Source organism: Dermacentor andersoni, unplaced genomic scaffold (genome assembly GCF_023375885.2).
Source record: "Dermacentor andersoni unplaced genomic scaffold, qqDerAnde1_hic_scaffold ctg00000469.1, whole genome shotgun sequence".
Taxonomy (NCBI): Eukaryota; Metazoa; Arthropoda; class Arachnida; order Ixodida; family Ixodidae; genus Dermacentor; species Dermacentor andersoni.
This window is the reverse complement of record NW_027315153.1, coordinates 42,501-55,000: the sequence shown is the minus strand read 5'-3', so window position 1 is coordinate 55,000 and position 12,500 is coordinate 42,501. Positions and strand designations below refer to the sequence as shown.

At 56.2% G+C, this 12,500-nt stretch overlaps 4 non-coding genes across 4 annotated transcripts in view; 1 reads left to right on the top strand and 3 right to left on the bottom strand.

Annotated features, from left to right (window-relative positions):
* The window catches only part of LOC140214555 (large subunit ribosomal RNA), a 3,959-nt gene extending 3,518 nt beyond the window's left edge, over positions 1-441 (bottom strand). The window contains exon 1 of the ribosomal RNA XR_011891492.1: positions 1-441. This exon is cut by the window's left edge and continues 3,518 nt beyond it. This is a non-coding gene — a ribosomal RNA (large subunit ribosomal RNA).
* A 1,146-nt stretch (positions 442-1,587) lies between these two features.
* Positions 1,588-1,740, bottom strand: LOC140214557 (5.8S ribosomal RNA). The gene has a single exon (XR_011891494.1). It is a non-coding gene; the product is annotated as a 5.8S ribosomal RNA (ribosomal RNA).
* Positions 1,741-3,316: 1,576 nt separating this feature from the next.
* On the bottom strand, positions 3,317-5,131 carry LOC140214552 (small subunit ribosomal RNA). Its single transcript, XR_011891489.1, has one exon. It is a non-coding gene; the product is annotated as a small subunit ribosomal RNA (ribosomal RNA).
* A 4,814-nt stretch (positions 5,132-9,945) lies between these two features.
* LOC140214549 (U2 spliceosomal RNA) lies at positions 9,946-10,137 on the top strand. The gene has a single exon (XR_011891486.1). It is a non-coding gene; the product is annotated as a U2 spliceosomal RNA (small nuclear RNA).
* Positions 10,138-12,500: the final 2,363 nt, after the last annotated feature.

The following is a 12,500-nucleotide window of genomic DNA, read 5'->3' as shown; positions in this document are numbered from 1 at the left end:
GGCCCACCCGTTTTACTCTAAGCGGTTTCACGTACTCTTGAACTCTCTCTTCAAAGTTCTTTTCAACTTTCCCTCACGGTACTTGTGAACTATCGGTCTCTCGGTCGTATTTAGCCTTAGATGGAGTTTACCACCCACTTAGGGCTGCACTCTCAAGCAACCCGACTCACGGGAGGCTTCATCCCGGGCGCGCAACGGCGGAGACGGGCCTGGCACCCACTCTGGGACAAGCCCCTGTCAGGGGGACTTGCACCGTCGCAAACACCCGAGAACGTCGCCTCCCATACACCACATTTCCCGACCGCCTGCAAGGACGGGGGATTCGGTGCTGGGCTCGGTCCCGTTTCGCTCGCAGCTACTCGGGGAATCCCTGTTGGTTTCTTTTCCTCCGCTTAGTGATATGCTTAAATTCAGCGGGTTGTCTCGCCTGATCTGAGGTCGACAACGGATACATCGCTTTCGCCCATTCCAGCACGACCGAGTACGACGCCCTGCCACGTCCTTACGGACGAGGCTGGCAGGCGGCACAACGCCTGCGCGCGTGCGTCATACGAGCGGTATGCCGAAAAGGACTCGACACGTTCGAAAACCCAGCGCCAACCGAGTGCGACGCCCTACCACGTCCTTCGCCCAACACGGAGCTACTTATAGACGAGGCTGGCAGGCGGTGAACCGCCTGCGCGCGTGCGGCGCACGAGCAGTTGCGTGGTAAGCGACCGTGTCTGAAGCCCAAACACCACCGAGGCAAAGATCGCCTTAGCAGCGCGCCGCTTCAGCGGGCACCGCAGGGGCGACTAAAACCTGGCGGGAGGCATCGTCTCGTGTAGCGTCGCCCCTGCCCCAACTGGAGTGGCCCAGTCTTTAGGGGACAGAGACTGCGAAGCACTTGGACCGACGGCGGACTACGACGGAACGCTTCAGCTCCGCCAACGGGGCACCCACGCTCTCGAAGGAGACATTTTCCGTTTCGCGGCAATTCTCCGCCGTGCCGTGACTCTTCTCGCTCGCAGACGGCGCTGTCGCGTCGAACCGCTTTCGGGGGCCACCCTTCTCCTCCCCGCTCCTCGCAAGAATCTGCCGATTCCCATTCCTGCGACGAAGCCCGGAAGGGCGCCCACACAGCTGCGGTGACGTGAACGAGCGACCAGCTCTGGAGCTCGACGTACTTCGAAGGCAAACAGCGCAAATTGCGATCGCGCTGGCTTTGCGCACGGCGCGGGAATCGGCCGGCGTTTCATTCCCACGTTTTCCGTGCACGCAAGCGTGCGCTTCCGACTCTCTCGCAAACGTGCGCGCTACATGGCAACAGACGTTCGCGCCTCGTGCTTGGACCGCTCTTTCCCTGCAGGTATCCGACTCCATCCTGCGGCGGTCTTACTAGAGGCGCGCACTCGTCACGCTGCAGTAGTATTGCCTCGTTTCCGTCTTTTCGAAGAATTGGCACAACGGTTTGCCACCGTCTCCCTCTCGTGAGGCCGCTGGCGCGTGGCTTTAGCGCTCAACGTACTGTCCATGATGCCGACGCGGTCAAAACGAGTCGACGGACGCACGTTCCCTGTGCGCCGAAGTCTCTCTTGATATGTGATCCGACCCTCAGACAGACGAAGCCAAGGGAAGACCCAAGGCCGCAATGTGCGTTCAAAGAATCAGTGCTCAGTGTGTCCTGCAATTCACACCAAGTCTCGCAGCTGGCTGCGTTCTTCATCGACCCGAGAACCGAGTGATCCACCGCTTAGAGTCGTGAAAAATAGTTTGTTCAATTCAGTACAGTACAACCAGGGTTTTAGGCACGTGGCGTCTCCCTGTGTGTGGTTTCGAAGAGCGCCTTTCGGCGTGCGCTCCTCCAGTCTCGCTCTTTCGGCGGCCGCGTCTCAGCAGCTGAAAGCCTAATGGCACTCCACTCCTGCTACTCGCGCGTGTGTTTTGCGCCCACGCCTTCCTCGCTTGCCCTCGAGGCACCTTATGCCGTTTGCGCGCACTCGAAGCCGGTTTTACCTGCCAACCATCCACCGGACCCGTGTGTCTCGTGTGCACGTTCACATCGCTCCACTAAAAATTGCAAAGAGCGACAGAGCCATGATTAGGGCTAAGCCGCTGTGGAGTCTTTAACGGCTACACGGCCACGGGCAGGGCTTCACCCCCATCGACGTGCTTCGCTTCAGTCAGCAGTAGGTTCATAGAAGGGCCTCAAACACACACACACACTTTCGCATCGGCAGATCGCCGCAGCATAACCGCTGTTGATCCAACAGCCTACTTGAGACGAAAGACAAGAGCCCGGCGCGCGTACTCGCGCAGCTCTCCAAAACCACTCGGCCAGTGCCAGGGACGGCTCCCTGCGCCGGCGCCACAACAAGTCTACTTGAGGCGGAAGACGAAGCCAGCAAGGGCCTGGCCGCAAGTGCGTTCGAAACCGGGACTACAGTCCCTCGTCTGTCCGTACTTCCTCTTTCGACGTGCGGCGCCTTCCCAAAGCGCACAAGTCCGCTAACCGCAGAACGCTTCCGACGTAGCAAAGCCGCGTTTCCTTCGGTACTTCGCAGCAACGCCGCCTTTCCCTCGGCGGCGGGCGAATAGCCTGCAGACGTCGTCGCATTAAACCGCGATCTCGACACCTCGCGCGTCACGAGCAGGAGCCGACCGGCAGCCTCCGGCCCTTTCGGACTCGGTGGCATTTGCCGCGGAGGACGGGAGAGCACTTTAGGCCACGGTTCCTTCCGTACTTGGCAGCCGCACCCTCATACCGACAGTTCCATGACCGACCGAGCGCCACACCGTTCCTTTAGTACTTGGGTGGCAACAAAGTCGGGTCGTTACTCCATACTCGCCGCAGGAAGCGACCGGCAGCCGCCAGCCTTTTCAGACTCGGCAGCGTTTGCCGCGGAGGACGGGAGAGCGCTCGCACCACGGTTCCGTGTGTGTACTAAGCGGCAGCGGCATTAGCTCTCGACCGTCAGTTCCTTGACCGACCGCACGCTTCGCCGTTCCCCTCGTACTGGGCAAAGCAGCAGGTCGGGTCGTCTTACTCCCATTCCGCGCAAGAGCGCCAAAGCGGACAGAAAGCCCACCCAGTGTGCGTTACGCCGTTTCTACCCGCGGGCGCGGCCAAGCCAACCGTCCAAGGTTGCAGCCGGCGTCCACTGGGCGCAACAAATTTGGCACGGGGCGCCCCTCAAAATTCAGGCAGTCCCCGGCATGTTCGGGTATAGCCGTCCCCGCGTCCAAGCGGGGCCAGCGGCGGAAAGCGTCGGGCGCAGCGAGCTGCTTCACCCACACGGGGTAGAAACAATGGCGCTCGCCACCCTTCACAATCCGGTAATGATCCTTCCGCAGGTTCACCTACGGAAACCTTGTTACGACTTTTACTTCCTCTAAATGATCAAGTTTGGTCATCTTTCCAACAGACCGGCGCAACCGAAAGGCCGCGCCGGACATCGGTCCGAAGACCTCACTAAATCATTCAATCGGTAGTAGCGACGGGCGGTGTGTACAAAGGGCAGGGACGTAATCAACGCGAGCTTATGACTCGCGCTTACTGGGAATTCCTCGTTCAAGGGGAACAATTGCAAGCCCCTATCCCAATCACGAAAGAAGTTCCACGGGTTACCCAGTCCTTTCAGACAGGGATAAAGACACGCTGCTTCCTTCAGTGTAGCGCGCGTGCGGCCCCGGACATCTAAGGGCATCACAGACCTGTTATTGCTCTGTTTCGTGCGGCTAGGAGCCGCTTGTCCCTCTAAGAAGGTTGTAAGGTGCTGGGAACCCCGCACCTATTTAATAGGCTAGAGTCTCGTTCGTTATCGGAATTAACCAGACAAATCGCTCCACCAACTAAGAACGGCCATGCACCACCATCCACCGAATCAAGAAAGAGCTCTCAATCTGTCAATCCTCCCAGTGTCCGGGCCGGGTAAGTTTTCCCGTGTTGAGTCAAATTAAGCCGCAGGCTCCACTCCTGGTGGTGCCCTTCCGTCAATTCCTTTAAGTTTCAGCTTTGCAACCATACTTCCCCCGGAACCCAAACACTTTGGTTTCCCGGAAGCTGCCCGCCGAGTCATTTGAGTAACTCAGGCGGATCGCTGGTTGGCATCGTTTATGGTCAGAACTAGGGCGGTATCTGATCGCCTTCGAACCTCTGACTTTCGTTCTTGATCAAAGAAAACATTCTTGGCAAATGCTTTCGCAGTAGTTCGTCTTGCGACGGTCCAAGAATTTCACCTCTAGCGCCGCAATACGAATGCCCCCGTCTGTCCCTCTTAATCATTACCTCGTATTCCAAAAACCAACAGAACAGAAACGAGGTCTTGTTCTATTATTCCATGCAAGTTTATTCAGGCGACTCGCCTGCGTTGAGCACTCTAATTTTTTCAAAGTAAAAGCACCGGCCTTCTCGAGGCACACAATGAAGTGCACCAAGAAAGGACCGGCATGATGTTCAGTCCGAGCCGTCGCATCGGGTAGATGCACTACTCGTCTGGAACTGAGATCCAACTACGAGCTTTTTAACCGCAGCAGCTTTAGTATACGCTATTGGAGCTGGAATTACCGCGGCTGCTGGCACCAGACTTGCCCTCCAATTGATCCTCGTTAAAGGATTTAGAGTGTACTCATTTCAATTACGGGGCCTCAAAAGAGTCCCGTATTGTTATTTTTCGTCACTACCTCCCCGTGCCGGGAGTGGGTAATTTGCGCGCCTGCTGCCTTCCTTGGATGTGGTAGCCGTTTCTCAGGCTCCCTCTCCGGAATCGAACCCTGATTCTCCGTTACCCGTAACAACCATGGTAAGCAAGTAACCTACCATCGAAAGTTGATAAGGCAGACACTTGAAAGAAACGTCGCCGGCTCGTGGCCATGCGATCAGCACAAAGTTATCCAGAGTCACCACACAATACGGGCCGAAACCCGATCGATCTTGGTCTAATAAAAGCACCCGTCGCCCAAAGGGCTTCAGGCTCACTGCATGTATTAGCTCTAGAATTGCCACAGTTATCCAAGTAGGAAGAAACGATCTAAGGAACCATAACTGATTTAATGAGCCATTCGCGGTTTCGCCTTATTTCGGCATGTACTTAGACATGCATGGCTTAATCTTTGAGACAAGCATATGATTACTGGCAGGATCAACCAGGTAATCGTTCAACTGCGCGTCCAGCCTTTCAAGCAGGCCGGACGCCGTTTTTGCGATGCCGAGGCCACCTTCAGGCGCCCCAACACGCTTCGTTCTCGCAAAGGGTAGCACTTTGCACAGTCCGAGACGACGGCGTTCGAGCTCGCTACGGCGCCCTCCCCGCAGGGCCGGGTATCGCCACGCGGCAAGAAGCACGCAACATTCTCGATAGACCGGTTGTGTCGACTCGATCGCGGCTTGCGGTTTCTCTCGAGCCCGCAGCACTGGTGGACCGACCGACACTTGCAACGTAGCCGAGACGGCAAAGCCGCTAGGCGACGGGTCACGCCCGCGCCTTCGGCGCTTTCGTATTTGATTCGTCCGAGGACGATGCGGAACACACTTCGATATCGTGGAAAAAGCGTCGTCCGACAACCAGCCCCTAACGCATCAAGCGGATGAGGCTGCAGACGTCAGCTGTGGGATCCACGGGAGCGATACCGGGGACACGCTTGACGGGCACGAAGCCCGCCGCATATCAAACACCCAGGTCGCTTTGGGGGCGACTGCTCTCTGGGACCCCCATATAATAGCAGCGATAAGTACCCAGACCTCCATGGGGCCGTACTCGTGCCACTTTCGACGAGCGTTTGGCGAAAATCGTGCCGCCTCGTAACGCCGCGAGCAAGATTGAAAGCTTACGTCGGCAGCACAATGCCGAAGTCGTGAAAGCGCAGCGCGTCTACCGAATGCGCGAACGGCAATTTCTCGCTAATGGCCAGTACGGTTTCCTGCACAATTGCCTTTCTGTCGCCCTACGGGGCCCCCGGCCGATCGATTCGAGGCACGCTAGCACGGCCCCTTCGCCATTTCCGAGCACGAGTGCGAACAGTGCGGGCGGCGTGCTCGACGCCCCGGCTGACGTCGTTTCGGACTTTGTCTCTTCGCGTGCTCGCGGCAACGCCGCGGCCAACGACGACGTCTGCGCGGTTCTTTGCCGGTTCCCGGCGTGCTATAGTGCAGCCCTCTGCAGGGTGACACCGGCTCCGTCGTGGCCGTGCGGCGGCTTGTACGCAAAAGTTGCGTCAAAGGCGTCGCGCTCGCGCCGCCCCGGCACACGCGGTTTCGGACTTTGTCTCTTCCAGCGCTCGCGTAGTCGTGGGCACGATTGTCGACTTCGGAACGGTGCGCGGACACCGCCACGAGCACGCGCAAGACGAAAATCGCACTACGGTACAATGTCGGCCGGGGCCCTACGGCCCCTTACAGTAGCAGCGATAAGTGCCCAGACCTCCATGGGGCCGTACTCGTGCGACGCGGCGGCGTACTGCGCCGAGCCGAGCGCCAATATTTGGCTTTTGCAGGGCGGATTCGAGCTCTGGCGATTGCCGCGGTACCGCCGCTCACCGATTCAAGGCACGCTAGCGCGGCCCCTTCGCCATTTCCGAGCACGCGTGCGAACAGTGCGGGCGGCGTGCTCGACGCCCCGGCTGACGTCGTTTCGGACTTTGTCTCTTCGCGTGCTCGCGGCAACGCCGCGGCCAACGACGACGTCTGCGCGGTTCTTTGCCGGTTCCCGGCGTGCTATAGTGCAGCCCTCTGCAGGGTGACACCGGCTCCGTCGTGGCCGTGCGGCGGCTTGTACGCAAAAGTTGCGTCAAAGGCGTCGCGCTCGCGCCGCCCCGGCACACGCGGTTTCGGACTTTGTCTCTTCCAGCGCTCGCGTAGTCGTGGGCACGATTGTCGACGTCGGAACGGTGCGCGGACTACGCCACGAGCACGCGCAAGCCGAAAATCGCACTACGGTACAATGTCGGCCGGGGCCGTACGGCCCCTTACAGTAGCAGCGATAAGTGCCCAGACCTCCATGGGGCCGTACTCGTGCGACGCGGCCGCGTACTGCGCCGAGCCGAGCGCCAATATTTGGCTTTTGCAGGGCGGATTCGAGCTCTGGCGATCGCCGCGGTACCGCCGCTCACCGATTCAAGGCACGCTAGCGCGGCCCCTTCGCCATTTCCGAGCACGCGTGCGAACAGTGCGGGCGGCGTGCTCGACGCCCCGGCTGACGTCGTTTCGGACTTTGTCTCTTCGCGTGCTCGCGGCAACGCCGCGGCCAACGACGACGTCTGCGCGGTTCTTTGCCGGTTCCCGGCGTGCTATAGTGCAGCCCTCTGCAGGGTGACACCGGCTCCGTCGTGGCCGTGCGGCGGCTTGTACGCAAAAGTTGCGTCAAAGGCGTCGCGCTCGCGCCGCCCCGGCACACGCGGTTTCGGACTTTGTCTCTTCCAGCGCTCGCAACCATGTCGGGGCCGACGCCGACGACTGCGTGGTGTTTCAACGATTGCCGGCGTGACACAATGCAGCTGCGTGCGGGATGCCAGCGATTCCGTCGTGTCCGTGCGGCGGCTTGTACGCAAAAGTTGCGTCAAAGGCGTCGCGCTCGCGCCGCCCCGGCACACGCGGTTTCGGACTTTGTCTCTTCCAGCGCTCGCGTAGTCGTGGGCACGATTGTCGACGTCGGAACGGTGCGCGGACTACGCCACGAGCACGCGCAAGCCGAAAATCGCACTACGGTACAATGTCGGCCGGGGCCGTACGGCCCCTTACAGTAGCAGCGATAAGTGCCCAGACCTCCATGGGGCCGTACTCGTGCGACGCGGCGGCGTACTGCGCCGAGCCGAGCGCCAATATTTGGCTTTTGCAGGGCGGATTCGAGCTCTGGCGATCGCCGCGGTACCGCCGCTCACCGATTCAAGGCACGCTAGCGCGGCCCCTTCGCCATTTCCGAGCACGCGTGCGAACAGTGCGGGCGGCGTGCTCGACGCCCCGGCTGACGTCGTTTCGGACTTTGTCTCTTCGCGTGCTCGCGGCAACGCCGCGGCCAACGACGACGTCTGCGCGGTTCTTTGCCGGTTCCCGGCGTGCTATAGTGCAGCCCTCTGCAGGGTGACACCGGCTCCGTCGTGGCCGTGCGGCGGCTTGTACGCAAAAGTTGCGTCAAAGGCGTCGCGCTCGCGCCGCCCCGGCACACGCGGTTTCGGACTTTGTCTCTTCCAGCGCTCGCAACCATGTCGGGGCCGACGCCGACGACTGCGTGGTGTTTCAACGATTGCCGGCGTGACACAATGCAGCTGCGTGCGGGATGCCAGCGATTCCGTCGTGGCGGTGCGGCGGCTTGTACGCAAAAGTTGCGTCAAAGGCGTCGCGCTCGCACCGCCCCGGCACACGTGGTTTCGGACTTTGTCTCTTCGAGCGCTCGCAGCGATGTCGAGGCGATCGCTTACGTCTGCACGGTTTCCGGTGTGCTACAATGCAGCAGTCTGCCGCACTACACCTCTTGGTTGCCGAGGCCAGCACGGCAATTTACTGAAGCGAGCGCATTGCGCCCAGGCGGCAGCGGACTTTGTGCTTTCGGGAGTGCTCTTGCTGTAAAATTTGAACGGCTGCAGCTGCGCGAAGCAAGTGTACCTATTTTCACTCTCTCTCTGTCTGCCTTTGAGGCGACTGTAATTTCACTTTAAACGCAACTGGAGGCGGGAGCAACCTGATGAGAGTAGGTGGACTTCGGTACATGTTGTAATTTAGAAATTGCTTTCAAGCTTTGAGGACATACACCTTCGCGCCATCTGCTTTCCCCGTCTCTTTGGCACTTTATAGTATGTGCTGCATGCTCTGCATTCCAAAGAAACACGCCTGTGTCTCTCCCTCTCTCACGTTCTTCTTCTTTTTGTAGCTGCTGTTGTAGAAGATGCTATGCTCTTTAATCGCTGTAACATAGAGTGCTTGCACAAGCCAACAACTGTTGCGCGTTTTTTTTTTTTTTTTTTCTCTTCCCAAGACGTTTCTGCCATTATTCACTAACTCTCGTTCTTAGTATGCAATGGAGCGTTAGCTCGCGCCATCTACCTTTCTTTCTGTATTGCAAAGTCCGCAGGTTTTCCTAGTTCCGTACACAGATGGCGCTAATGCGTTTTGGCGCCAGGTTCGAACGACCTCGCTGTACTCGTGTTTCCCATTTGAATGTTTCAAAGGGGTTTGCGACAGGGGGTGGTTCTTGTGCAAGGCTGAGCTTTCCAGCTGCGTTTAAGCTATGCTAGCATGTGTGCGTATATATATATATATATATATATAAATACACAAACACACACACACACACACACACACACACATGCATATATACATACACACACACGGTAATGGTAAAGATGATGAGGTAGCACTTTTTTTTTTTTTTTTACAATGCCTGTGTTTCAGATGGCGATCTTTCTCCCCTCTATGTTTCCGGTGGGAAGGAGTGTGCAGCGTTTTCTATATTTATTTTGTCATTCACTTCTATGTTGCTCGTCTTCGTACATGGGGCATGCTACCTAATTCTACCGGTCGATTCGACACGTTGCGATCCGTCCCGGCCTGTGCCGTATCAAAATTTTCAGTGGGCCTTGCGGTAAATAAAAAGAAATGAAGGAAATGCGCGTAGTATATTACAATTGCACACGGGCTTGAAACGAAGCCCTCAAGGAAGGTCACCTTGAGCGGTCGCATTCAGACGGAAGTAAGCATTCCCCTGGCGCGTTTTTTTCCGCTCGCCTGTTCCGTTTTCTACGAGGTTGCCTTGGTTGGTTTCGCGTTACAAGCAAGCTTGCACTCGGGTCTCGTTTCTACGCGACAGCGTTTCGTTAACAGCGAAAGACTGAGGCGTTGCGAGTTCATCCGTGAGATAGGGAGCGTTGAGTCTGTACACAGGCTGAATTTTATAATATTGCCCACGCTGTTGCTGAGGTTACCCATGTCGGCAGGGCGCCCACAAGGCAGTAGTACAATGAAGTGAAGTGAAGGACATCGCTTCTCGGCCTTTTGGCTAAGATCAAAGTGTAGTATCTGTTCTTATCAGCTTAATATCTGATACGGGTTCTATATGGACCCACGATATTAAACCTATTTTTGGAAGTTGGCGGAGTGCTTGAAGCCTGCTTCACCTCCGCCGCAGGTCGGCCCGGTATTGCACTACCTCCGGGATCGGCCCCGCTCACTTAGGTGAGACTTCATTCAATCAAAATGAAGAGCACAAGCTCAACGCGAGCAGTGACTTGACACGCACCATTCCTATACTACACGCAACGATGCCGGTTCGCGGACCACGAGAGTAATTAAACTGCCACTCCATCTGTGTGTAGCGTCGCACTTGTTGCGTCGCAAATGGGACAGCCGCTCCAGCAAATTTCTAGTTATGGGCTTCGAGAAAAATTAATGAAAGCAAAAGAAAGAACCAGAATTCCTATTTGTCCGATGTCTCTGAATGATTGTCTCCTGTAAAGAGCCACTTGGGGGGATGGGGGGTAGGATTAGCCGTGGGGTTCGCAATCAATATGAATCCCACTCAAAGCCAACACTGGATTTTGGAGTTCACTATCGCTTGGATCCGTAAACCACCGCGGCCACGCAAGCTCGCCCTGCCGCCGAAATCCGCTGCCCAAGTGGAAGAAAGATTCCCTATGAAAGAAAAATAGAGTGCCCGATTTCTGGCAACTACTGTGCAGCCTTTGTGTACACATTTTCGCAGCAGTGGGACCGAGCGCCTCGAAAACAAACTTGTCGTATGCCCAAATGTGGCGAAATATATTCAAGGGTTAAAAGGTGCCTCATCTTTCTAACCTGTATGTTACGAAGACCTGTTGCTACCTTTTCATCATGAACATCATCATCATCATCATCCTGGCTACGCCCACTGCAGGGCAAAGGCATCTGCCATGATCCTCCAAGTACCCCGGTCAGGTGCCGATTGTCGCCATGTAGTCCCTAATCTAATCTGCCCTCCTAACTTTCTGCCACCCCCTGCTACGCTTCCCTCCTCTTGGAATTCAGTCTGTAACCCTTAATGGCCACCGGTTATCTTCCCCCCAGATTGCATGCCCTGCGCATGCCCATTTGTTTTTCCTGGTTTAAACTTTGGTGTCATTAACGAGCGTTTCTTCTCGCACACCCCAATCTGCTCTATTCCGATCCCCCCGTGACGCCACACCCATCATCCTTCTTTCCAGAGCCCGTTGCGTCGCCCTCAGTTACCCTTCGGTAATCCTCAAAGCTTTTTGTTGGGGCACTCGTGGCATCTTTCTCGTTTAATGAAGTCAAATTTTTTTCAGTTTTGGGGGAAAACTCAATGAGCTAGGCGCGATTGTGTCCCTGGCGCCGCTCTCAACAAGATGGCGGCGCCCATGCTTTTTGCCTGCAGGTTCGGCCCTACGCAGAACACGCCTGCCGGGCAGTGTAGCCACGTTGAAGGGGCAAAGCGTAGTGCAGTGAAGCGCTTGCTCGGGCGAAAAACGCAAATATGAGCCAAACAGGAATTTCCATTATTGGAAATTCCAGTTCAGTTTGCGCATTGCGTTCGCCTAAGGTAAAGAACACAAATGCGAGTGCCACAGCAGTCAAGTCAAAGCTTAGGATTGCGTATCATTTTTTTTTTTTTTTTTCTTTTCGTGCCTTTTACTCCTGGCCTGCGTGGCCCTAGCGCGCATGCACACGAAAGTAATGAAATGCTGAAAACACGAAATAATGCGGTGCGGCTGTATCATATCTATTTTGTGCGCTTTGTTCTTTGTGGACTACAGCGGTGTGCGTCATGAGAAAGTTTCGGTGCCCTTCTTGGGTGACCAGTGAAGCTATATTTAAAACCACATTGATTTGTACGGTTATTGCTACAAACTGCGTGTGGGTGTTTTTCTTTTTCGCTGCCAACGATGGGTTATCGCAACCGCGATCGGTTCTGCTGCTACGCTAGACGCGTGCTTGCCAACGGTTGGCTCTATACGCGACCCGCGACGCGTGGTCGGCACATTCAAGCAGTCAATTGCAAACCGTTCCAAGAAAAAGGATGTACTCCACTTGCCACCTAGTTCGACGATTGTACTTTCTGACCCTCGAGGAAGCGCCGCCTTCCCACGTTTTCTATAATACGATAAGATTCAGAGCGACCGCGACCACTTGTCTTTGTCAATATCTCGGAAACGCTTTCTTTGTTTTCTTTTTTTTTTTTTAAATCCAGATACTCAGACGCGCCCGTGTTCACGCGCACTTGTTCTCTCCGATAAGCAGGGAAGCTCGGTTGGGGTGGTGTCGGGCCTTGCGCATGCGCTGCTGAGCTCGTCGCTTCGCCGGCCGGTCGATGCTGGCGCGGTACTGGTAATGAACTTCGACGTGCATGGTGAAACGTCACTTTGTATTGCCACTGTAGACTAGCAATGCAATGTGTTTGCGAGCGATTGGATAAATGAGAAAGCGTGCACTGTCTACAGTTCATGCCCCTCTAGAGTAGTGGAAATGTTGCTCCAAGTGTTAGGTTTGTAATTTGCGCCTACGAACATGAACTAAACAAAGAAAATGGTCTGCAGCCGCC